Below are 26288 nucleotides of genomic sequence, written 5' to 3'. Positions count from 1 at the left end.
CATTTTTCCAACATCATTTGCTCACTTCATGTCTCTGTGTTACATTTTGTTATTCTTGCAAGCTTTTTCATTATTATTTTGTTGTTGTTGCCATGGTGATCTGTGATCAGTGATATATTGCAGTACTACTGCAATTATCTTGAAGCACCACAAACTGTGCCTGTATAAGACAGTGAACTTAATTGATACATGTGTGTCTTCTGATGGCTCCACTAACCAGCCATTCTTCATCTCTTTTCCTTTCTTCAGGCCTCCGTATTCCCTGAGATACAACAATATTGAAATTAGACCAATTAATAACCCTACAATGGCCTCTATGTATTCAAGTGAGATGAAAAGTTGCATGTTTCTCACTTTACATCAAAAGCTAGAAATGACTAAGCTTAGTGACAAAGGCATGTCAAAAGTCAAGACAAACTGAAAACTAGACCTCTTGCATCAAATAGCCACTATAAATGCTGAAGAAAAGTTCTCAGAGAAAATTAAAAGTCCTACTTCAGTGAACACACAAACGATAAGAAAATATAACAGCCTCATTACTATATGGAGAAAGTTTAAGTGGTCTGGATAACAGATCAAACCAACCACAACATTCTGTTAAGCCAAAGCTTAATCCAGAGCAAGGCTCTACTTGTCTTTAGTTCTATGAAGGCCGAGAGAGATGAAGAAGCTATGGAGGAAAAGTTAGAAGCTGGCAGATGTTGGTTCATGAGGTTGAAGGAAAGATGCCTTCTCCATAATATAAAAGTGCAAAGTGAAGCAGCAAATGCTGATGAAGAAACTGCAGCAAGTTATCCAGAGGTCTAGTTAAGATGATTAGTAAAAATGGCTACACTAAATAATAGCTGTACAATGCAGATGAAACAGTTTTCTTTTGGAAGAAGATACTGCCTAGGACTTTCATAGCTAGAGAAGAGAAGTCAATGCTTGCCTTCACAGCTTCAAAGGACAGGCTGACTCTTTTGTTAGGTGCTAAGGCAGCTGGTGATTTTCAGTTGAAGGCAATGCTCATTACCATTCCCAAAATTCTAGAGCCCTTATAAATTATGCCAAGTCTACTCTATCTGTGTTTTGTCAATGGAACATCAAAGCCTGGATGACAGTACATCTGTCAAAATATATTGAATAATTTAAGCCCACTCTTGGGAACTACTGCTCAGAAGAAAAAAAAATATTTCAAATATTTCTCTTCATTGACAATGCTTCTGGCTACCCAAGAGCTCTGATGGTACAATGAAATTAATATTGTTTTTATGCCTGCTAACACACATCCATTCAGCAGCCCAGGGATCAAGAAGTGATTCTGACTTTCAAGTCTTGTTGTTTAAGAAATACCTATAAGCCCATATGTGCCATAGATAATGATTCCTCTGATGGATCTGAGCAATGTGAATTGAAAACCTTCCAGACAGGATTCACCATTCTAGATGCTACTAAGACATTAGTGATTCAAGGGAAGAGGTCAAAATGTCATCATTAACCGGCATTTGGAAGAAATTGATTCCAACTGTCATGAACCCCTCAAAGTCATCAAGACTTAAGTGGAACAAGTAACTGCAGATATAGTGGAGAAACAGAACCAAGTGGATCCTGAAGATGTGACCGAATAGCTGCAATCTCATGATCAAACATAAACACACATGGAGTTGCTTCTTGTTTGTTTGTTTTTAAGATTTACTTATATATTTAAGAGAGAGAGAGAGAAAAAGAGAGTATGAGTGCAAGAGAAAGAAGAAGAGGAAAGAGAATCTTAAGCAGATTACATGCTGAGTTTGGAGGCTGACATGGGGCTCAATCCCAGGATCCCAAGATCACGAATTGGATGCTTAACTGACTGCATCACCCAGACATCCCAAGGAGTTGCCTCTTATGGGTGAGCAAAAAAAAAAAAAAAGATTTCTTGAGATGGAATCTACTCATGAAGATGCTGTGAATATTGTTGACATGACAAGAAAGGATTGAGGATATTACATAAACATAAAGGGCTTATGGGGCAGCAGGGCTTTAGAAGATTGACATCAATTTTTAATGAAGTTCTACTGTGGTAAAAATGCTATAAAATAGTATGGCATGATACAAGGAAATTGTTTGTGAAGGAAAGAGTAAATCAATGAGGCAAACTATATTGTTTTCTTATTTTAAGAAATTGTCGCAGTCACTCCAGCCTTCAGCAACCACCAACCTGATCAGTCAGTAGTCATCAACGTTGAGGCAAGACCCTCCACCAGCAAAAATATTACAATTCACTAAATCTCCAATAATGGTAAGTATTTTTTAGCAATAAAATATTTTTAAATTAAGGTATTTACATTTTTTTTAGACTTAATCCTATTAGGGGCACCTGGGTGACTGAGTTGGCTAGGCGTCTGCCTTTGGCTCAAGTCATGATCCCAGAGTCCTGGAAAGGTGCCCCACACTGTGCTCCCTGCTCAGTGGGGAGTCTGCTTCTCCCTCTCCCTCTGCCTGACACTCCCCTCACTTGTGCTCTCTCTCAGTATCTCTGTCTCTCTCTCCAAAATAAATAAATAAAGTCTTTAAAAAATAAACATAATGCTATTATCATTTAGTACAGTATTGTGTACACAATTTTTTTTTTGTGGGATGACCATTTTATTTTTTTTTATTTTTATTTTTTTTAATTTAATTTTATTTTTTTAAATTTATTTTTTATTGGTGTTCAATTTACTAACATACAGAATAACCCCCAGTGCCCGTCACCCATTCACTCCCACCCCCCGCCCTCCTCCCCTTCTACCACCCCTAGTTCGTTTCCCAGAGTTAGCAGTCTTTACGTTCTGTCTCCCTTTCTGATATTTCCCACACATTTCTTCCCCCTTCCCTTATATTCCCTTTCACTATTATTTATATTCCCCAAATGAATGAGAACATATAATGTTTGTCCTTCTCCGACTGGCTTACTTCACTCAGCATAATACCCTCCAGTTCCCTCCACGTTGAAGCAAATGGTGGGTATTTGTCATTTCTAATAGCTGAGTAATATTCCATTGTATACATAGACCACATCTTCTTTATCCATTCATCTTTCGTTGGACACTGAGGCTCCTTCCACAGTTTGGCTATCGTGGCCATTGCTGCTATAAACATCGGGGTGCAGGTGTCCCGGCGTTTCATTGCATTTGTATCTTTGGGGTAAATCCCCAACAGTGCAATTGCTGGGTCGTAGGGCAGGTCTATTTTTAACTGTTTGAGGAACCTCCACACAGTTTTCCAGAGTGGCTGCACCAGTTCACATTCCCACCAACAGTGTATGAGGGTTCCCTTTTCTCCGCATCCTCTCCAACATTTGTTGTTTCCTGCCTTGTTAATTTTCCCCATTCTCACTGGTGTGAGGTGGTATCTCATTGTGGTTTTGATTTGTATTTCCCTGATGGCAAGTGATGCAGAGCATTTTCTCATGTGCATGTTGGCCATGTCTATGTCTTCCTCTGTGAGATTTCTGTTCATGTCTTTTGCCCATTTCATGATTGGATTGTTTGTTTCTTTGGTGTTGAGTTTAAGAAGTTGGAAACTAGCCCTTTATCTGATATGTCATTTGCAAATATCTTCTCCCATTCTGTAGGTTGTCTTTGAGTTTTGTTGACTGTATCCTTTGCTGTGCAAAAGCTTCTTATCTTGATGAAGTCCCAATAGTTCATTTTTGCTTTTGTTTCTTTTGCCTTCGTGGATGTATCTTGCAAGAAGTTACTGTGGCCGAGTTCAAAAAGGGTGTTGCCTCTGTTCTTCTCTAGGATTTTGATGGAATCTTGTCTCACATTTAGATCTTTCATCCATTTTGAGTTTATCTTTGTGTATGGTGAAAGAGAGTGGTCTAGTTTCATTCTTCTGCATGTGGATGTCCAATTTTCCCAGCACCATTTATTGAAGAGACTGTCTTTCTTCCAATGGATAGTCTTTCCTCCTTTATCGAATATTAGTTGCCCATAAAGTTCAGGGTCCACTTCTGGATTCTCTATTCTGTTCCACTGATCTATGTGTCTGTTTTTGTGCCAGTACCACACTGTCTTGATGACCACAGCTTTGTAGTACAACCTGAAATCTGGCATTGTGATGCCCCCAGATATGGTTTTCTTTTTTAAAATTCCCCTGGCTATTCGGGGTCTTTTCTGATTCCACACAAATCTTAAAATAATTTGTTCTAACTCTCTGAAGAAAGTCCATGGTATTTTGATAGGGATTGCGTTAAACGTGTATATTGCCCTGGGTAACATTGACATTTTCACAATATTAATTCTGCCAATCCATGAGCATGGAATATTTTTCCATCTCTTTGTGTCTTCCTCAATTTCTTTCAGAAGTGTTCTATAGTTTTGAGGGTATAGATCCTTTACATCTTTGGTTAGGTTTATTCCTAGGTATCTTATGCTTTTGGGTGCAATTGTAAATGGGATTGACTCCTTAATTTCCACAATTTTTATATGCACTGGGAAACCAAAAAAATTGACTCACTTTATTATGATATTTGCTTTATTGTGGTGATCTGGAACTAAATCCACAATATCTCTTAGCTATGTCTATACTGAATAAAAGTTAACAGGCAATAAAAGATAGGACCAAATGCCTAAAAACCAAGATAAAAATGTAGACAATAGATTTCTTTTTCCACTTATGAAGGAGTAACTTCTATAACATAATCTTTACTGTCTTAATTTGAAAATTGAAGAACAAGGAAAAACAACTTTTCAGACACTGAACAACATCAGCAAAGGCCCATAATTTTTAAAATAATGGAAATAAATAAAATAAGTCTCACAGTTGTCCTTATTTCCTCAGATCAGTCTCTGATTTGTGATGAAGAGAGGGGAACTCAGAGCTCAGAGATGTTCTTGAAGAGAATAAACATATAATGAATGCAGGGAGAATGAAGGGGCTAAATTTTGCAGCCCAGGATGCCAGAGAAGAGGGAGCTAAGCAGAGAAAGAGCTCTAGAACTATGTAAAAGAGACCTCATTAGTCTTTTGTCAAACACCAATCTCTACTTTTCTAGGGGAAAGTCCAGGAAGCCAGGCAAATAACAGCATCAGGGAAAGCAAATTACTGGGGAACTATAAGCCAACTCACCCCCCCCAAAAAAAGAAATTAAAAAACAATCTCCAGGGTCCATGCACACTTGAGAATCTTCTGAACTTCTACAAGCTACACTGAAGAGCCCTTGTTGGGAATGTGAGGCCTTTAATGAAGACTCCAGAAGAGTAAAACATAACTCTTAAGATTGAATTAACTCTTGAGGGAAAGTTACTATAAAACTTCCCTAACATATTAAAAGCAAGATTAAACTGTTTTTTAAGCAATTTAATTGCTTTCTGACTGGATTCTGGCACTCCTTTAGGATACAAGAAAATCCAGCAATTTCAACAATGTATAATTCAAAATATCTAACATTGAATAAAAGAATTAATAAGCATGTGAAGTAATAGATAAAACTGATCAATTAATAAGAGAAAATTGGTAAACTAAAGAAACAGAGAAATGAAGGAGAAGATAAAATTAGCAAATATTGAGTCTTCCAAGAGGATACTACGATGAGATTGAAGGTGAAAGGATTTTATCAGAATTTATACCTGTAAAAGAAAATAGGGAGCAAGCTGAGGAAGGCTGGGAATGGAATCAGACTATAATTAAAGTGTGACTCCAAGTGAAGGTAGGAGAAAGAGAAGATTGAGTGGAAAACTCCTATTGTCATGTGGTCTAAGAAAGTTTTGGTAAAATCATTGTTCTATCTTTGAGTCAAAGCCACCTAACTAAAGCATGCCTTTCTCTCAGGAATGAACCTGCCTAGGTAGCTCAGCCACACTTAGTCATCAGCAAGAGCAACCTATGAGAGACATGGCTTTGGTGGAAATCTGGTATGGTTTCAAAGTGCAGCTGTTTGGGCCCTTAGTCAATTATTTTCCATGTAGTAAAAGATCTTTGAGGTGGTCTCACAACTGCAATAGCAGACAAGGACTTTAAAACAGCTATTGTAGGACACCTGGATGGCTCAGTGGTTGAGCATCTGCCTTTGGCTCAGGTCATGATCCTGGGGTCCTGGGATGGAGTCCCGCATCAGGCTTCCCACGAAGAGCTTGCTTTTCCTTCTGCCTGTGTCTCTGTCTCACTCTGTGTCTCTCATGAATAAATAAATAAGATCTTTTTTTAAAAAAAACAGCTATTGTAAATATGCTTAAGATCATAAAGGAAACCATAAACATAATGATAGAAATGGGAAATATAAAAGAACCCAAACATAACTCCTAAAGATGAAAAAATTCAATATAGAAATATTTTTAGGGACATCTGGGTGGCTCAGTGAGTTAAGTGTCTGCCTTTGGCTCAGGTCATGATCTGGGGGTTTGAGATTAAGCGGCATCCAGCTCCCTGCTCATCAGCAGGAAGTCTGTTTCTCCTTCCTCTGCCCTCCTTCCCCTTGCTGTGCTCTCACTTTCATTCAAATAAATACATAGAATCATCACAAAAAAAAAAAAAAAAAAAAGACATGCCATATAATCAAATTGCTGAAACCAAGAAGTACAGGGAAAATCTTAAAATTAGCCGGAAAAATATATTTACTACCCATAGTGGAATAATGACTGAAGACTTGACAGAATTATGCAAATCAGAAAGCAAAGAAATTAGTTCTTTAAAGTGTTAAAATAAAATATTCTTAATTGTTGAATTTTATACCTCATGAAAATATGTTTCAAAAATGCAGGTGAGGATAAGATTTTACAGACAAAACTGATTATCCATCACCATCTCACCTATATCTCACTAAACTACAGATCTTCTATATTTTCTGGGGAACCTTGGATTCACACCAGAGTTTCCCAAAATTGGGACTATTAACATTAAAGCGAGATAATTCTTTGTGAAGAAGGATGTCATGCTCACTATAGCCTATCTTCAGCATTTCTAGCCTATACCCAGTAACTGCCAGTAGCAAACCCCTTGCACCCACCAGAAAAGCTCTCACCACCAAAAATGTCTATAGATACTGCCAAACTTCCTGGAAGTCAAAATTATACCTACTCCCCTACTAAAAACCACTAATCTACACAAATTAATAGAAAGTGCCAAAGGTGGTAATTGTGAGAAAAAAATATAATATTTGTTTTCATTTTAAAATTCAATTAAAAGCTAATGGACATTTAAAGTAAAAATTTAATAGTGTATTATAGAATCTTTAACACATGTAAATGTAAAATATTTGACAATAGTATAAAGGACAGGAAGGAATGAAAGTGTATTCTTATGAATTTCTTACATTGTGTCTGAAGTGGCGTAATATTATTTGAGACTGCAATGTGTTAAAGATGTATTTTGTAAAACTAGGAGCAAATACTAAAATATTTTTAAGGTATAAATAGTATATTTATTTTTTTAAAGATTTTATTTATTTATTCATGAGAGACACACACACACAGAGAGGCGGAGACACAGGCAGGGGGAGAAGCAGGCTCCATGCAGGGAGCTCAAAGTGGGACTAGATCCTGTGTCTCCAGGATCGGGTCCTTGGCTGAAGGTGGCGCTAAACCGCCGAGCCACCCGGGCTGCCCTAAATAGTATATTTATAATATTTAAATAAACCACAAATGAAATAAAGCCCAGAAGTGATCCATATATTGCAGTTATTATTTTTTTTAAGATTTTACTTATTTATTCATGAGAGACACTGAGAGAAAGGCAGAGAGGTAGGCAGAGGGAGAAGCAGGAACATAGATTTTAAAATAATTGTTATACATATGTTCAAGAAAATAATTTACAAGATGAAACACAAGAAAACCTAAAAGTGATATATGACAACTATAATTAAAAATACATATGGAAAAGAACATGAAATAAAACATGAGTCAACATAAAATAACCAAATGAATCATGAAAAGAGAATTATGTAAAATATTGAATTAGCATGAAAGACATATGGCACATGCACATAATATGTATGCAAGTGAAGTTATAGAAGGAAAGGAGAAAGGATAGTACAGATGAAATATGAAAAGAATTAATGATCAAGAACTTTCAAAATCTGACATAAACATTACACAATGCTTTTTATAAATATCAAGAAGATATATTTGTAAATTTATGTGTATTAGAAAATTCTTATGAAATAAAAACTTACCAGATATTATAGAAAACCAATATGAAAACCTGAAGTATCTGAAGTCTATGAAAAACTACAATTTCTCATTTAGAAAACTCTAGCCCTAGATTGCTTTAGTACTGAATACTTACCAATGTTTGAAGTAGTAAATAAAATATAAGCTACTTAGAAATAAATATAATGGAAAATATGCCATACTCTTAACATAAAAATTAAAAACCTTAATTGAAAGAAATTTTAAGACCTAAATAAATGGAGGAACATACCATGTTCATGGATAAGAAAACTCATTATGGTAAAGATTTGAATTCACCCCAATTTGACCTACAGATTCAATACAATTGCATAAGTATCCTGATAGGATGTTTAGTAAGAATTAATATGCTAATTTTAAAGTGTATATGAAAATACAATGGTCCAGAAATATCTAAAACAATTTAAAAACCAAAGTTTGAAGACTTCCTTAATCTGATTAAAAACATTAATTTAAAAGAATGTTTAGTTATGAAATATTGAAACTTTCTATTGAGGAAAGAAATCAAACAAGAAGAAATGCTATCATCATTTCTATTCAATAATACACCAGAAGTCCTAGTGAAAGCAAAAAGGTAAGAAAAATATGGTATGATATTGGAACAATTTTAGTTAAACAGATTAAGAAAATAGAATGAAAGCCTAGAATAAACCTGTATATACATTGTTACTTAATTTGTGGTAATTTGACACAAAGTTGATGGACAAAGAATTATCAAGAAATGATATTAGATTAATTAAATAATCATGGAAATAATTAATCATGACATTTAACTCTCACTGAAGTTAGATCTAGTTGTAAAAGGTAAAATAATAAAGCTTCTACAAAATAACAAAGAAAATTACCCTTGTGGGTTTGGGGTGGGTAAAAACCTTTGAATAGAATGTAGCAGAATTGAACATATTTGAGAATTTAATTTTATTAAAATTAGGAAGTCTTGTTTATCAAAAGTCCACAAAGAGAGTAAAAAGACAAGTTTTGAGGAAGAGAATGCAGTGGAGACACACATACACAAACACATGCACATATAATAAAACCAGGACATTTATAATATTAAATTTATTAAATTTACTCTTTATGGTTCTTAGGTTGTAGGTCCCGATTAAGAAGACCTTACTCCCATGAACATATCAGCAAAATGACTCATATTTATGTAACTATCTTTGGTATAAAGGCTGAATTACATCTCTAGTTTTATTTTTCCTTACTGCTAAACTGTTGTTCCAACACTATTTTTTTTAACAATCTCATCTCCTTTTCTTACTATTTTGAAATATTACTGTTACATATACACTTTTCCATTTGTGTTAGAGATACTTTATGAACTTTTCTACATGTTTTTTCATTTACTGCTCTACCAGTTTACAAACCCAAGTCACACTAAAATAATCCAGTTACATTTCAGCTCTGAATTTTATGTTTTTCAATAGGGTATGCTTCTATATTTGCTTTTAAGTGGGAGATTTTGTGATTCATGGATTTGTAGACAAACCTTCATAAATAGTAAAATATTTTGAGATTTTGCTCAAAACTTAGCTTCCCCATAAAGTGAGTTTTAAAACTTTTCCAAAGATATACCCTAATCTCTCCATTAATAATCTGCTCTCAAGGACCTCGTCCCCCCAGGCTTGTTCAGCCAATTTGGTTCAGGTGAATATATAGATGAATGAATAACTTTTTAGAATAATGATATGCAGCCTCCATTCAATCAATGCTTAACTCTTAACAGTAGAAATGGGGAGTGAGGTCAAGGGTGTAGGATGCTTTTCATTGCACTCAGTAGAAAAATATATAACAAAACATTTCAGTAAAGCTCACCTGACCTTCTTATTGAATCACAAAATGAACAAACATAAATCAGAGCTGACAAGGTTGAGTCTCTCTCCTCAGAGTTTTGAAAATAATAATATATCATCCTCTAACAATATAACATCCATCCTCCCCCACATTCTCTCTCATCTTGTTGGCAAAAGGTCCCTCTTTTCAAAAACAAACCTTCATTACACCAGATGAATGTAGTTCTTATGCCAGAGAAAGAGTATCAGATTCATACTAAAGGGAAGATTGTTTCATACAAGGACTTGCCAGAAAAAGACTTAGAGATGAATTATGTTGAAGCTCCCTGTGCTCCTTTAATGAAAATTCTAGTATGTAGCCAGATGTTTTATTGGGGAAGGGAATCAAGAGAAACATAGATTGTCCTGCCACTCATCTGAATACTGAAGCTGAAATTAGAGTGATTCACAAATGCACATAATTGCCGGAATATTTATCTTTTTCAAAAAAAAAAAAAAAGAAGAAGAAGAAGAAAAAGAAGAAGGAGAGAAGAACCTCTCCCTCCCCTCCATTTTCCTTTTCCTTCTGTAAAATAAAAATCAGACCTTTGATTTGAGAATTCGGGAGACTATGTCCCTGTGTCAGAAACAACTAATGCTATTATTGTATTTGCAGCCTGAGGGAAAGCCTGGATCTGATAATTGTATGTACTCCTGAATAATGCAGAGGCAAATTTCCTGACCTCTTGGGTGTTTCTTGCAGCAAAGAATGAACACAAGGAGAAGCTAAGGTAAAGCCAACCAAAAGCCAATTAGCATCTTTCAGTAGCTACAGAACATATGTTTTTTTATTATTCATTTATTCATTCAGTAGATATTTATTGATTTTGTCCATTTATGCCAGGTGTTCTTTGAAGGGCTGGGAATATAGCAATAAACAAAATACATAAATTTCTTCTCCTATTGGAGCTTACATAGTGGGGGTTGGAGGAGGCAAAAAATTAACAAATAATTAAATAAATATTTAATATTTTAGATGGTAATAAACATTAAGAAGCAAATGAAGCAGTTAGGGGAAGTGCCTAGGGGAAAGGCGTCTTGTTTTATATAAAGGGGACAATAAAACTCTTGCTAATAAGGTGGGATTGGAGTAGAGATTTCAAGGATATGAGAGATGAGCCTGGATGGTTTTTAAAATATGCAACAACAACAAAATATGCCATCAAATTATTTGATACTCTTTCCTTAAACAGGTGGAACTGAATCCTTTCTCTTGAGTGTAAGCTAGATTCAGTGATTCATGGAACACAACCTGCCACGAATAACCCTGTCAAGTGGCCTGTGTGGGGAGATACTGATGCCTCTTTCCAACAAAATCTGGAAGCAAACTCTTCAGTTCTCATCACATCTTCAGACTCTACAACCCTGGCCAACAGCCTAACTGCAACCTCACAAAAAACCCTCTCCTCTCTGAGAGAGAACCCACTCCCAGATTCTTGATCCTCAGAAACTGTGTGAGATCACAAATATTGATTGTTCTAAGCAAAAAAAACTTAATAGAAAGTTTTTTAGGGGTAATAGAAAACTAATTCATCATCTAAGGGGATGCCTGAGTAAGAGCCACCCAGGGAACAAGAGTAGCAAGTACAAAGATCTCATGGAGGGAGCCTGACTGTTTTGAGTAGAACTAACAGGAGAGTAAACTGAGGGAAAGTACAAGCAGATGGTGACTAAAAGGTAACATCAGATTAGAGCACGCCAGTCTTAAGAGCCATTGTGAATTAACTATAAAAGGATGTAATCTGGAAAGATTGAAGGTAGTAGCCAGAGAATGGATGATTGAAACTGAAATTATGGAGGGGTACAGTTAGTCAAGGATATGAGAGAAGACTGGAAACAAAATTATTAATGAAGAGGTAAAAAGTTTGAAGAAAAAAATCAAGTTTTAGGGTCTTCTTATGAAGATTTCAGTTTGTTTCTCTCCTGCATATGTATACTATCAGGCAAAATGCTCAATGGATCATCTCAATTTGAACATCATCATTAATAGCAAAACAACCCAAAAGGTATTATTTTATTGCAAAACAGACAGAACCTTGATTTCGAAGACTGAAATTTAGTAAGCTTTCTAATTTGTAGAGAAGTAAATTGAAAAATCACTTCTAAATTAATATCTCCAGCTCCCTATCATTCTCATCTATTTTATTCAGTGTAAATTGATTTTATTATCATTTCTCTGTTCCAAACAGATTTATCAAATTTAAACTCTCAAAATTTAGTGATTTTTCTTTCAAGTGTCTTTGTACATATTTCTCATTTAAAGTGTGGCTAATTTTGTTAGGTGTAAATTGGAATTTATGGCTTCAAGTGTTATCTAAGTGAAACGTTGAATCCCTCAGCCTACAGGAGGGGTCATCTTCCACTTCTCTTCCTTCTGGGCTGAATATAGTACAAACAGAATTAATGGGTTATAATGGCAAAATACTCAAATTTGAATAAAGACAGTAACAAAGGGTGGTCATAAGCTGAGAACACTAACTTCAGAAGGAATTTGTATATATAAGATAAGGTAGTAATAAGTAGATTTTATTCTATCACATCAGTATTCTTTTCAATGAAGTATGTTTTCTATTTTCTAAGACCATTCTTGTCTATTGATTAATTAACTACGACTATGCAGCCAAATGCTAGATAGCAAATATGGATTTGACTATCTCACACCATTATTTTATAGAGATATCATGAGCACGGTAATGTCAGGCTGTGAAAAACGTTTAATACTATTTAATTTTATTAAGCTGTAGAGCTTGTCAGGAATCTGGAAGTTATTTTGTAATCATTTCATTTTCAATCTTTTGACATTTTGAAAACCTTGATTTAGAATTATTTTCTTCACGGACGGTTATTTCCTGCTCTTCGTCCTCTAGCACTCAGTGAAGCATAGATGTAAAATCATTTAAATCTTTGAGTTTTAGAGACTCTATAATTAAAAATTGTGGTTTAAAGTTTTTCTTAAAAGTAGGGCTAATTAAGAGAATGTCAATAATTTTTTTTTGTAAATAACTGTTTTCAGCAGATGGCTAAGAACAATTGCAAAATAAAATCTCACAGTACTTAATTACCTGTGAATATAAAATTGGGCAGAAAACATGTGTTATCCAAATTGGTGTGCATGTAAGTATATAGTCTGTGTCTTATAGGAAGAAATGTTGGGAAAAAATAGCTGTGTTTTCTTTAAAAAAAAAAAGATTTATTTATTTTAGAGAGAGAGAGCCTGTGCACAGTGAAGGAGAGGCAGATGGAGAGGGAAAGAGAATCTCAGGCAGATTCTGTGCTGAGTGCCAAGCCCAACACAGGGTTCGATCTCACACCCTGAGATCATGACCTGAGCCAAAATCAAGAGTCAGACACACAACTGTCTGAGCCACCTAGGTGTCCCTTAGCTGTATTTTCTTAAGACTAAAACTTGCCAGAGAAGGATTCTTAGTAATGTAGCTGGAAATGTTCAAAGTTCATATTTAACTCAATACCATTCGATCTAAATAAGTCAATGTGTACCGCATAGCAAATTAAGCAAATGACAGAGAGTAATTTTCTCTGAAGTAGAGGACTATTAACAAACAGAATATGCCATCAGCATTAAGTTTCCAGAAACACTGTTTAAAGTAATTTATAGGTTGGCCAATGATTACATTTTTCTTTCTCATTTGTACTCAAGAGGATAATTTTTAATTAAAATAATACACAGAGGCCAATTTAGCTTGACACATAGTAGATGAAAATGAAAGTTTGCTAGGTTGTTTATATTTGTTTAGTTTGGCTGGATTGTTTGCCCCTTCTTTCTCACTTTTTCATGAAATTACAGTTACAGAAGATTTACTGTGTTTACAGTGTGAAATGTGAAGGAGAAAAATGGAAGTTGTTTTTATTTTTTTGTTTTGTTTACCTGGGCTTTTATACCCCTGAGGAATGTTATTGCATTCACATAAATTGACATAAGAGTTGCAAATCCTTCTGCTTCTGCCTAAAACCAACTTAGGTGTTTTCTCTGGAAAACAAAACTAAATGCTCCCCTTAGTTCAAAAACTGTGTGTTCTCTTCTTATCAAATGCTTATTTATTCATCAAGTATTTACTGGAATCTTGCCAAATATCAGTCAATCTTCTTGGCGTTGAGGGTTATTAGTGGGCCAAATAGACAAAAATCCCTACCCTTTCCAGTTCCAGAAAATAAACAATAAATAAATTGAATTAGTGATTGTATAGAATGTCATAAAGCAGTAAGCAGAATGGGGAGGAAGCGCAAAGGAAGTGGGAAAAACTAAGATAGGAGAAATGCAACTTTAAATAACAAGTTAAGAAAAGCATAATAACCTGTTAGAAGATAGAATTACATTGGCTCCTATTGTTGCTCTTGTTTAGAAATGACCTTTCAGTCCAATTATTGTCAAAATCAATCCAAATTTGTTCACAGCTGCTGTAGGGGGTGTGAATTATACTCCACAATATATGGGCCTATACGAGGATATAATTTTTCAAAAACAAATTTTCCACATGGTCAGGGACTTTCTATTCAGTTTCCATGATTGGGCCTTTCCCAGCTCCCAAGTTTGTAGAAGAAATTTTATTTTGGATTTTATTTGGGTTCCCCTGGCTTTTGTTCCTCCTTAATCACCATGAACATAATCTCAAAACCCAACAGTTGCTTGAAGACCCTCAGCATAAGGGCGATTGTCCGTTTTTCTTTCTAAATAGTCTATGCAGCTATTCCACTCTGGAGGGCTTTTCAGTGCTGTGAGGATGAGCAATAATAATCTTTCTATTCTTGGGAACTGCCTCAAACCTGCCCATCTCCTTATGGCTTTTCTTAGCTCCTAACTTGCTGCCACTTCTCCATAATCCCTTACTTTTTGTGGTTCCTACCCAATCTACACTCAAGGAAGCTCAAGATTGTCTTATACTTTCCAGAAGAAATGACATGAAAGGAGATGTTGGCACATCTGCTATAGCCCTTCTCCCCTCCCCCAACTCAATCTTGACACTCTTATATAAAGGACACAAGTGTTTCCTAATGAATTAGCCCTCTGTGGATTAATTCAAAGTGAGGTTCCTACAGAGCCCTGAGTGGGAATATGTCTATTCTTATATGTCTCTTGATTATTATCACAGAAACTGAGAGGCAGAAGGGGCAGGGAAGTATGGCTAATTTTATAAATGTGGAGATGAAGCAAGAGACAGAGGATAAAGGGGGAAATGATGCCAAAACTTAACTTAGGTCTTCTAAGCTCTTCATCATTGCATACGGAGATAAATTCTTGATCATGCAAAACGGATTAATCAGCCCAAATCTCTTAGACAGTTTCTTTTATTTGTATATTTGCCTTTTTCCTCCCTCTAGAACTAAGTTATTTTTTAACTTTTCCTAGGTCCTCATGACAGCCCCTATAGAAAAGCAGCACTAACGTTTCTAATAGTACTCAATAGTAATCCCTCTTTTGCTCCACAGAACTTTCACACATACCCTAACACTCCTTCTTCCATCACCTTTATTTTCCCATCCTTAATATGCCTCTTCATATGAAGAAACTATATTTTGTTCTGTCAAAGAGAGGACAGATTAATGCTCATATTCCCTTGCACCAGTATTTTCCAAACGATGTCCTATGGTCATCAGTGTTGTTCTGCAAAAATAGATTCTTTGATGAAGTATGGTTGAAAAATATTTGTTTAAACACACTTCATCGGATTCTTTTATTATAAGACTTCTCAGTAGCCTCCCTATGTTAAGACTTATGAATAAGTCTCTCCAAGATGGAAAAAGTACATGAAGAATTTCCCTAATCTTCTGTCACTAAACCACCTTTTCTGGAAGAACATTGATCAAAATTGTGTAAGACATTAGCTTCCAAAGAATACAGTTTATGAGATGTTATCCTGAACCCCAGAATCCTTGCCATAGCTTAGTCCTGGACAGCTGCCTTTTTTTTTTTTTTTTTTTTTTTTTTTAGATTTTGTTTATTTATTCATGAAAGACACAGAGAGAAAGGAGGAGACATAGGCAGAGGGAGGAGCAGGCTCCCTATGGGGAGCCTGATGAGGGACTCAATCCCAGAACCCCAGGGATCACGACCTGAGCTAAACCACTGAGCCCCACTGGTGCCCATGGACTGCCTTTACACTTGTCATGCCTTTTACATTTAGAGATATTAAGCTGGGTCTCTGAATCTAGCAATATGACAGACTAGGTTTCCTAAACAGTCTACTTAAAGTAACTAAATGTATGGATAAATTAAGTTTAAAAGATATTACTGAGTTGACACAAAATAAGAAATTCACAGAACTCTAGGAGGTAAGCCAATGCCTACACGGGTTTTAAAATGAATATTTCTAGCAATCCTCTAGAGACCTTAAAGCTTCTTTTGATGACTTCATTGCTTCCAAGGAAGGTAGGGAATACAAGACAAAATTCATAAATAAAGCTGGAAAGGTAAAGAGTTCTACCCTTAAAAAAAAAAAATAAACCCTTATCAAAAAAGGAGACAGCAAGATAGGTTGCGTATTTGGATTCTGGCAGTGGGTAGAGAGATAAAAATATGCCCTGAGAATTCATATTTATATGCTAGGCCTCCTACAGGATTGTAGTCTAAATTTATATTAGCATTATGGTTTGAAAAGCTTCAAATATAAAACTTATGTTAAAGTTGTCACTGGTTGGTAGTAATTACAGGTGTTCAGCAGAAACAAATGCAAATTCTTTTTGAAGGAACTCCAAGCTAATTCAGGTTTCAAAGAATTCCACAAAGTTCCAAGTTAAAGGGCATTTTATAGTAAAAAATCATAAAACGGGGATGCCTGGGTGGCTCAGTGGTTGAGTATCTGCCTTCAGCTTAGGGTGTGATCCTAGTGTCCCGGGATCAAGTCCTATATCAGACTCCCTGCACGGAACCTACTTCTCCCTCTGCTTATGTCTCTGCCTTTCTGTGTCTCTCATGAATATAAATAAAATGTTTTTTTAAAAATGATAAAGCAGGTCAGGATAAAAGCATCAAGATTAGGATCCAGGAGAATTAAGGATTATATATACAGAATGACAAATGCTTCAGATAAAGGATTTAGACACAAATTTTTAAAACTATATTTAATATCTTTAAAAATAATAAAAGAATATAAAATTTTGATTACAGAACAAGCAAACGTTAACAAATAGAACTACTATAATGGAAATATAATTGAATTTTAAACCTTAATGATTAGTTTAAACAGCCAGAGGTGATGCAGCTGAAGACAAATGTCCTAGAAAAAGAATCTGAGAAAATAATCCAGAACACACTCAAGAGGTTGATGATATAAAGGGAGAGTAAGAGACTAGGATAAAAGCATCAGAAGATCTAAAATATTTTTAATTAAATAGTTTACAGGAAGCTAACAAAATAGAGGAAAAAACAAAAATCCAAAGATAAAATAGTTGAAATTTTCCAGACTTTTTGAAAGACATGGGCATTTAGATCTAGGAAGCCTGGCATACTCCAAGCCAGATGAATAGATAGAAATCAATCTTTCAATTAAAGTAAAACTGCCAATGCCAAAGAAAAATAGAAAATCCTGAAAAATGGCTAGAGAAAAAAGACTGATTAATGGTAAATAAGTGACAATTAGCCTGGTGACTGAAAGGCAGCTGAAGACAGTTGGAGTACCTTCAGTGTGTTAAAAGAAATGAAAGTTAATGTAAAATCTTATAGTAAGTAAAACATCTTTCAAGAGGAAGTATGAAGTAATTAATGAAAAAAAGTTACCAAAGTTACATTTTGTAAAGAAAAATTAAAAGATGGATGTTAAATGAACTCAAGTGGAAGATAGAATAAAGGAGTGTTTAGCAAAGATAGTGATAAATATTTAAATACACTCAACATATATGAATTGTATTATAATAATAATGTCTACTTCATGTGTAGTGAGGAAGAGGCTATATATAAATAAAAGCCTGGAAAATATAATCTTATACATTAAATATAAACATTAAAATAGGGCAAATGCTAAAGGTTTGATAAAGAATGCCTAGAAGTAGAGAAATATTGAATGAGATGAAGAAAACCAAAAGGCAAGAAAAGAGAGAAATATAAAAAATAGGACACAAAACTGCTTACTAAGATGAGCAGAAATAAATCCAAATATATCTATGGATTATTCTGTTAATGTCCATCTGCTAAAGACCATTGGAGACCCACTGTAGCCAAGTAGGTTGCATTTATTGGCTGTCACAGAGAAGAGAGAATACGACAAGGAACCACACATTATGCCAGGAGGGTTTAGAAAAAAGTTATAATAAGATTTGTTCATGTTGAATAATTGGGGGAGAATTGGGATTTTATTTGCTCTGAACTGAATATTGTTAAAATTCTTTGGTAGGGTATCTTGATTTTATCTAAGAGGCAGGAGAAATAAAGAGGGGACTATAAATCCGTCATTAGTATGGAAACAGCAGTTACTAGCACTAATCAGGCAAGGGAATTATTAGGTTCTTTTTTTGGTTTGGACGATATTTTTGTTTTACTAAGAATGATTAATGGAAAGTTCTTTTTTTTTTCTATCATGATCACAGACCTATGGCAACATCGTAACCCAGCTGAGCTCCTAGAAATACCAAAACCTATCTCTTAGGTTTGGCATCATTCTTTGCCAGGCCTACCTGTGTGTAGTAACTGCTTTTCTCATTTTTTTCAACAGTAACTGTAAATGGGCTAAATTTACCGGGTAAAAGATAAACATTGTTAAGCTAGCCTAAAGTAATCCAATTCCATGTTGTTTATAGGAGAATTAAAGCACACAGACACAGATGACTGAAAGTCAAATGATGAAAAAAAAAAACCAAGGAAATACTAGCCAAAAAAAAAAAGATTGTGAATTTACATTAATTTTTGATAAAATAGACTTTAAGCCCCAAACCATTACACCATTCTTAAAGAAGAGCAACTTGTAATATAATAATAAAAAGGCCAGTTCATCACAAGAACATCATAATTCTAAATATTTATTTATTGAATACCATAGCTTCAAAACATAATAAAAATTGACAGATAAAGAAAAAATACCTGGTGGGAAAATTTAAAATAATGTTTTATTATGGAGATTTTCAAACATTTACCAAACTGAACAGAATAGACAGGTGCCTGGGTAGCTTAGTCAGCTGAGTGTCAGACTCTTGATTTCAACTCAGGTTGTGATCTCAGGGTCCTGGATAGAGCCCCTCTTACAACTCTGTGGTCAGTGGGGAGCCTGCTTGAGATTCTCCCTCTCCTTCACCCTCTTCTCCTCCCCCCTGCATACTCTCTCTGTGTGTGTCTCTCTTTCCCTCTCTATCAAATAAATAAAATCTTCAAAAAAAAAAAAAAGAAAGAAAGAAAGAAAGAAAGAAAGAAAGAAAGAAAGAAAGAAAGAAAGAAAGAAAGAAACCTGAACTGAATAGTATAATAAATGACTTTGTGCCCATCACTCAACTTTCTGTTGAAGTTTACAGCTTGTGTGTATCTCTTTTTTTGGGGAAATATGTGTTTATATCCTTTATTAATTACCCAGTTTGTTTTTTATGGTCTCCACAATACTTCTTTCTCCATTGTGTTGTTTGAATAGAATTAACTTTATCCACAGGGATTAGCAGAAGCCAATTAGGGTAATCCCATCCCTCTTGTGGCAATAACTGATTTTAGGTAACACACATTTAAACCAATCAGTCCTTTGTAGAGGTGAATGATTGTGGGTGCATTGGGTCAGTGCAAACTCAGGACCTTTTTTTGTGATGATAATGTAAATAGTAACCCCAAATACTCCTGGCAATCGTTGAATCCATAAAGAAAACAAACCCCAGTGATGAGGAACAGAGGGATAGCTGAGGTCAAAGCACAAGCTGATACTGCACAAAGACACCCCCCACACACACACACACACCCCTGACACCCTCATCTCCCCCCACGCCCGGGGTTGGATATGTGTGACATTCCTTAGGAAGCTTCCAGTTGTCTTAATGTTATTGCCTTACTAGAGGAAAAAACAATCTTTAACTTGACAATGGCAAGGCCTTTATAGTATCTTATAGGTCCTCCCTAACATATGAAAATCCTTTTGAAATATGTTTTCCTTACCTCCCCAACTCCCAGGTACTCCTGGGAGCCAATTTATTGTTGAATTTCTCATTGTTTAAGCCAGTTTGGGTGGTTGTTTTGCTTGTGATGATAACAATTATAAAGTATATGGGTTTTCTTTTTCTTCTCAATTCAAAGTCTTGTAATTTTTTTTGTATGATTAGTCCAGATACCTTAATACTAATCCTGTGATATATATATGAAAATGTCTTTAAAGTTTACCTTTTATCTTTTAACTAAGCTTATGAAAACTTTCTTATTTCCCTACACAAAGATCCAGGATTTGTGGGCCAAAAAGTTGTGCAATTTCCAAACGCCTCTTTAAATATAAAATACAGGGCAGCCCGGGTGGCTCCACAGTTTAGTGTGGCCTTCAGTTCAGAGCATGATCCGGGAGACCCAGGATCCAGTCCCACGTCAGGCTCCCTGCCTGGAGCCTGCTTCTCCCTCTGCCTGTGTCTCTGCCGTGCTCTCTCTATCTCTTATAAATAAATAAAAAAATAAAATAAATAAATAAATAAATAAATAAATAAATAAATAAATAAATAAATAAACAAACAAATAAATAAATAAATAAATCTTTAAAAAATAAATGTGGGCGATCATGAACTAGTTGGAGTAACTGAACCAAACCAGGCCTGGACTTGCTTCCCTCATTCACTCAAAAGGCTCGAGAGCCTAAAGGGTGAATAGTTGGTAGACGCTTGAGAAAGGGCTTGAGCAATGGTTCTCAGGGCTCGCTTGTACGTGATTGCCCACATAACACAATAGATAAAACTTATTCTGACCTGGTCATAAATGTAAATAAAGGTCTGTCTGTCCTTGCTGGTCTGTTTACCATGCCTAATATTCCTTTGAAGTGTGTACATCTGGAGCAACAAGCTTATCTATTTACCAAGGTCTTCTGGCACCCGTGAGTCTGTCTTGCATGCTGAGAAAGGGAACTTTGGAGAGTTTCACAAACCTGATAAAAATAAATACCTTCTTGGCTTTGGTTTGTTCATGCTATAAAATGTTGTAAAACCTTGAATAAAGCTGGCACTGCTTGGACATCATCCACTGTGTCCCTCCTGTCCCCATCTCTTTTCTTTTATTTTCCTCAACCCCTTATCTTCAGGACCCTGATTGTGCTGCCGCAGCGCACACAACAAATAAATATAAAATACAATTATAAAAACAATTTTAAATATGAAAGTCAATATTTTTTTTTTGAAAGTCAATATTTTGAATAAGAAATCACAAGTCTGTAGATATAAAAGACATGATAAATATCATAAATATCGTATAGGATGATCTTGTCATCAAAGATTTTGTAGCATTTTCTATAGAGAGGATAGAAAGTTAATTTCATCTTTTCTATAGTGTGTTTGATAAAAATTTTCATTTTATTATTGAACATTGAGAAGCATAAGACCTGCGACTTTCCTGACAAACTCACTCTTTGGCGTACAGTTAAAATTGGGGCTCTGTAAGCACCAGAATTATAAATTTTACTTAACTGAATTCCCAAGGGAAAGTTTTTTAAAAATGTGTGGTGTGTTTATAATTATAGTGCTGCATTAGTAAGAATATATCTGACAGAAGACAACTTCCATTTTGAAAACCAAATCCTCTGTAACTTTTGTGTCGGTCTGGTATGTGAAATAAATTTTTACAGACTGGCTCCTGGCCCTTTAATTTCAATAATATTTTATTTCCATGCACAGAAGTTATTGCAAGTTACCTAAATATATGTAATTAAATATAAAGTCAATATAAATCTCCATTCAAGTCTTCTTTAGCCAACCCCCCAAGTGACCCTGTCTAATTCACTGCCTCCTGACATGGGAGCATATATAACAGCAACAGTCCCAACATAAGGCAGGAGGTGATATAAATGAGAGGTTGGCAAATCTTTTCTGAAAAGAATTAGTAAATGTTTTAGGCCTTAAGGATATACAGTTTCTGTCACAGTGACTCAACTCTGTCCTTGTAGCACCAACACATCCACAGGCAATAGGAAATGGGATGAGTGTGGTCATCGTGTTCTAATAAAGCTTTATTTATAAAAACAGATGGTGGTCTGGATTTGTCCTTCCCCCATCTAAAACAATTGAAATGAAAATATCATGCCAGTGTATATTTCACAAAAATATATGACCATTTGAGCATATTTAAGACCCCCTGTAACCTCTAGGGAGTACAAGTCCCCATATTATTAAGGCTTAATAATTATTAATGTCAAAGGAAATCTTCCTTTGATCATAAACATGTATGTTTATTACCCTTTATGATTTTTGTTTTCTATGACTGCTTCAAGTATATCCTATGCAGAAGCATAAATTTTCATATCTTCCAAAAACCTTTGAATTGTCTTATTTTTTGTTTATGCCCTTAATCTCCATGGAATTTACTGTTTTGAATGGTGTGATCTAGGGGTCTATCATTTTAATAACATTTTCAATATTCCCCAAAAAATTTATTGAAATTTATCTCCCCACTGATTTGAAGTGCTGCTTCTATCATAATATTGAAGTATGATTTTATAGGGGCCTGGGGCAAGCTGCCACAAGATGGGCCATTTTGGCATAAAGGTTATCTTAAGTTAAAAATCGTTTAAAACCAAAAAAAGTAATTAAAACTCAGTATGTACAAAAAAAACCTGTGTGCCATCCCTACAAGTATCTAATTTTACATTGGGAAGGAGAGCCTGTAACAGGAAGAGAGCTATAAATCTGATAATAAGGCAAACTTTTTCCAACATCACCTCTCAACTTCTTGCTAACGGACTCCTTCTCTTTTGTATCCTCAGGCCCTCCCTCTCCCCTCTCTTTAGCTCCCGTAAGCTTCATGTTGCCTCATTGTCTTTGGAATTTCCTGTCTGTAAGGATTCCCCATACATATGCTATTAAACTGGATTTTCCCCTGTTAATCTTTCTCTCGGTAATTTGATTTTAAGTACAGATAGAAGGACCACAGGGCAGAGGAAGGTCTTCCTCCCTCACAATTTTATTGTCTTCCTTTTTTAAGGTCTCTTAATTTTTTCAATATAAGATTTATATTTTCTCCATAAGAAATAAAGGCCTAATACATTTATGTTAATTTCAAGGTACTCTAGCTTTAGGGAATACAATCCTTTTTTCTTGCTATAATTTTGAATTAGTTGTTTCAGGAATGTACAAAGCCGTTGGCTGTTGTATGTTGATGATGCATCAGTTCACACTTTAGCACTAATATTTGTCAGTTCATTCTTTCGAAGTTTCAAGGTAGGTGATTATGTTGTCTGTAATAAATTTTAACCCACTTCGGCCTACTTTTTAATTTTCTTATTTGTTTTAGTATCCAGGTTATGCTAGCTTATAAAATGAGTTGGGGGAGTAATCCATCTTTTTGTATTTTCTGGAATAATTGTAAAAGTTGGAATTAACTATTCCTCTGTTCTTTGAAGTTATTATACAGACTACAACTGTAAATTATGAATGTCTGGTGCCTTTTGAGAGGTAGATCTTTCAGTACCATTTAAATTTATCTTAAAGACATGATCCAAGAATAAAAAGATTGACTACAGCAATGATTAATGGTATAGTCTCATATTCTTATGTATCTGTTGTCTCTGCTTATAGCCACATTTCCATTCTTGCTTATTGTCTACTTATATTCTTCTTTTTGTCTTCCTTGGGAATGCTAGCCCAGAATTTGTTTATTAGTCTTTTTTAAAGCATATATATCTGTTTCCACTGATATACTTATGTTCGCTTAATTTTGGGTTTTCAATTTTCTTCTCTATTTGGATTTATTTTAAAATGTGTTTTAAAATTAAAAGATGAGAGAAGCCCCGATGGCTTGGTGGTTGAACATCTGCCTTTGGCTCAGGGGTCCTGGATCCAGTCACCCACTAGGCTTGCTTCAGGGATCCGGCTTCTCCCTCTGCCTATGTCTCTGTCTCTCTCTGTGTGCCTCTCATAGATTAAAAAAAAAAATCTTTAAAAGAATTAAATTAAAACATGATTATTGACCCCTTTCATTAAAAAAATTAATGATAAACATTTCAAGTATTGCTTTGTTTTCATTCAACAAATCTTATATTCCTTGTCCTTTTTTTTCTTAAGATTATTTTTATTTGAGAGAAAGAGTGAGTGTGTGCACAAGGGGGTGGAGGCAAGCAGAATGAGAGGGAGAAGCATACTCCCTGGGGAACTGGGAGCCTGACAGGGCATTCATCCCAGGACTCTGAGATCATGACCTTAGCTGAAGGCAGACATGTAAGTAACTGAGCTACCCAGACACCCCTCCCTTGCCTACTTTTAAGTATTTGTTAATTTCCATTTTCTGTTTACTATTCAATTCTTGAGTTGTATAAAACAGGATTCTAAAATATTTCAAAATATGGAATTTTAAGCTGTCTTTTGTGGGTATTTCTAATTACATTTCATTAGACACCTCTAATTTTGGTCTATATGGTACCAATGTTTGTTGAGACTTCCCTTTCTTCCTAATATGTATTCAGGTTTGTCAAGTATTCAAATATTCAAAAGCATCAAAAGATGGTGGAGGTCTCTCTCCGCCTGATTCTCCGAGTCTTAACCGTGTGGCAGATATTGACTGTCTCCTCTGCTGAGCCACTGGTGCAAACAGCATGAGTGAGAAATAACCTTTCTTTCTTTAAGCCCTGAGGTTTGGGGATAATTTGTTAGTATAATGCAGCATCAATCAACTTGGGTCAATTTCTGCTGTCATAACAAATAACCCCCAAATTGTGGTGTCTTGTGGCAACAATGGCTTACTTTTTTGCTTATATGATATGACTGATGGATTTGGCTTTCGATTTCCATCTAGGACCCAGGATGAAGGAGCAGTCCATCTGAGACATTGTTGATGCTATGGCAGGGGGAAAGGAGATATGGTAGCGTGTCTGATGCCTCTTAAAGCTTGTGCCCAGAGGTTGCACATTTCTTTTACATAGACATAGCTTTTACCAGAATACATCATATAGCCAAGTTTGGTATCAATGAGGTAGAAAAGATTACAACTTCATTAGGATTGGTGATTGGCTAATAGGGAAGAGCTAGGGAAGGCAGGACACATTTTAGCAATAATAAATTCTAACATATGCAGAGTCATCTAGTCTTTCCCATACAATATACCTCATTTTCTATTTCTGTTCAATATGTCAGCTTTTGAGAGAAGTCAATTACAGTCTTATAGTTTGGTTGTGGGATTATTTCTTCTTTCTTCTTTCTTACTTTGTCTTTTAGAGCTTGCAGCAATGTTGCAAAAAAGCATACTTGTTTCATGACTATTATCTTTTTCATGAATTGTGTTTATAATTAGGAAATATTTTTGTCTCTTTTTAAGGTTTTCACTTCAAATGTTATATTCATATTCTTTGGTAAGATTACTGCAAAAGATTAATTTTTATTATTTTAACCAGTATATATTATAGAGTAATTGAAGACAAGACCCCGAAGCAGGAATTTGTCTTTGTCTTGTTTAAAACCTGGCTCTGCTACTTACTATCTGTCTAGACTTGAGCAAGGTAACAAATCTCTCTATGCCTCAATTCCCTTGCCCGTACTATAAAAATAGTAATAGGTCTACTTTCTGGCATTGATGTGAGGATTGGAATTATATCTGGCATGAATATAGATGGGTATTTTACACAGCTTATCATATTTTTTTATTCATTGTATTTTATTGAAAATAAGTAAACAATGGCAATATTTGGTTTGCTTTGTTTTTTTTTTGGTCTGACAATTTAGTAGATTAAATTAGTCTAGTTATAGCTATTGCTATTACTATTATTTTTGGACTAATGCTTGTTTTCTTAGCCTTTATTTATCATAGTTTTTCTTTTTTTCCCCCTCCTTTCTGTCTTTTGTTGAATATATTCAATTACTTTCATTAATTCTCTACACTGGTTTAAAAGTTATTTTATTTCTAGTCTTCTAAAAAGTATTTTTAATATAATACAATTATTTGCATTGACATCTTTCTAGTAACATTTCTTTCCATCAATATCTCTATATTTCCATATCTAGTCCTTATTTCACCTGCAATGTTGATGCAATTTACAATGTTTGTTCTAGATTGTACCATTTCTTTAAACAAATAACATTTTTTAAAACTGTACTGTTTATGTATCTTTCTTGCTATCACTTTTTGCATGCCATTCTACTCACTTGGTTGGTTGGTTTGTTGTTTTGTTTTGTTTTTCAGAGTATGCTACTCTCAACTTTTTAAATGAAACTAGCTAAAAATACCCAC

The 26288-nt window shown here is 35.0% G+C and overlaps 1 long non-coding RNA gene across 1 annotated transcript; it reads left to right on the top strand.

Annotated features, from left to right (window-relative positions):
* Window positions 1–260: 260 nt before the first annotated feature.
* Window positions 261–12109, top strand: LOC144284008 (uncharacterized). The gene is made up of 3 exons (XR_013352489.1): window positions 261–2263; window positions 10587–10701; window positions 11164–12109. It is a non-coding gene; the product is annotated as an uncharacterized LOC144284008 (long non-coding RNA).
* The last annotated feature ends 14179 nt before the right edge of the window (window positions 12110–26288 follow it).

This window comes from Canis aureus, chromosome 15 (genome assembly GCF_053574225.1).
Source record: "Canis aureus isolate CA01 chromosome 15, VMU_Caureus_v.1.0, whole genome shotgun sequence".
In the NCBI taxonomy this organism is placed as follows: Eukaryota; Metazoa; Chordata; class Mammalia; order Carnivora; family Canidae; genus Canis; species Canis aureus.
Note: the sequence above shows the minus strand (reverse complement) of the source record. Positions and strands in the feature narration are given on the sequence as shown.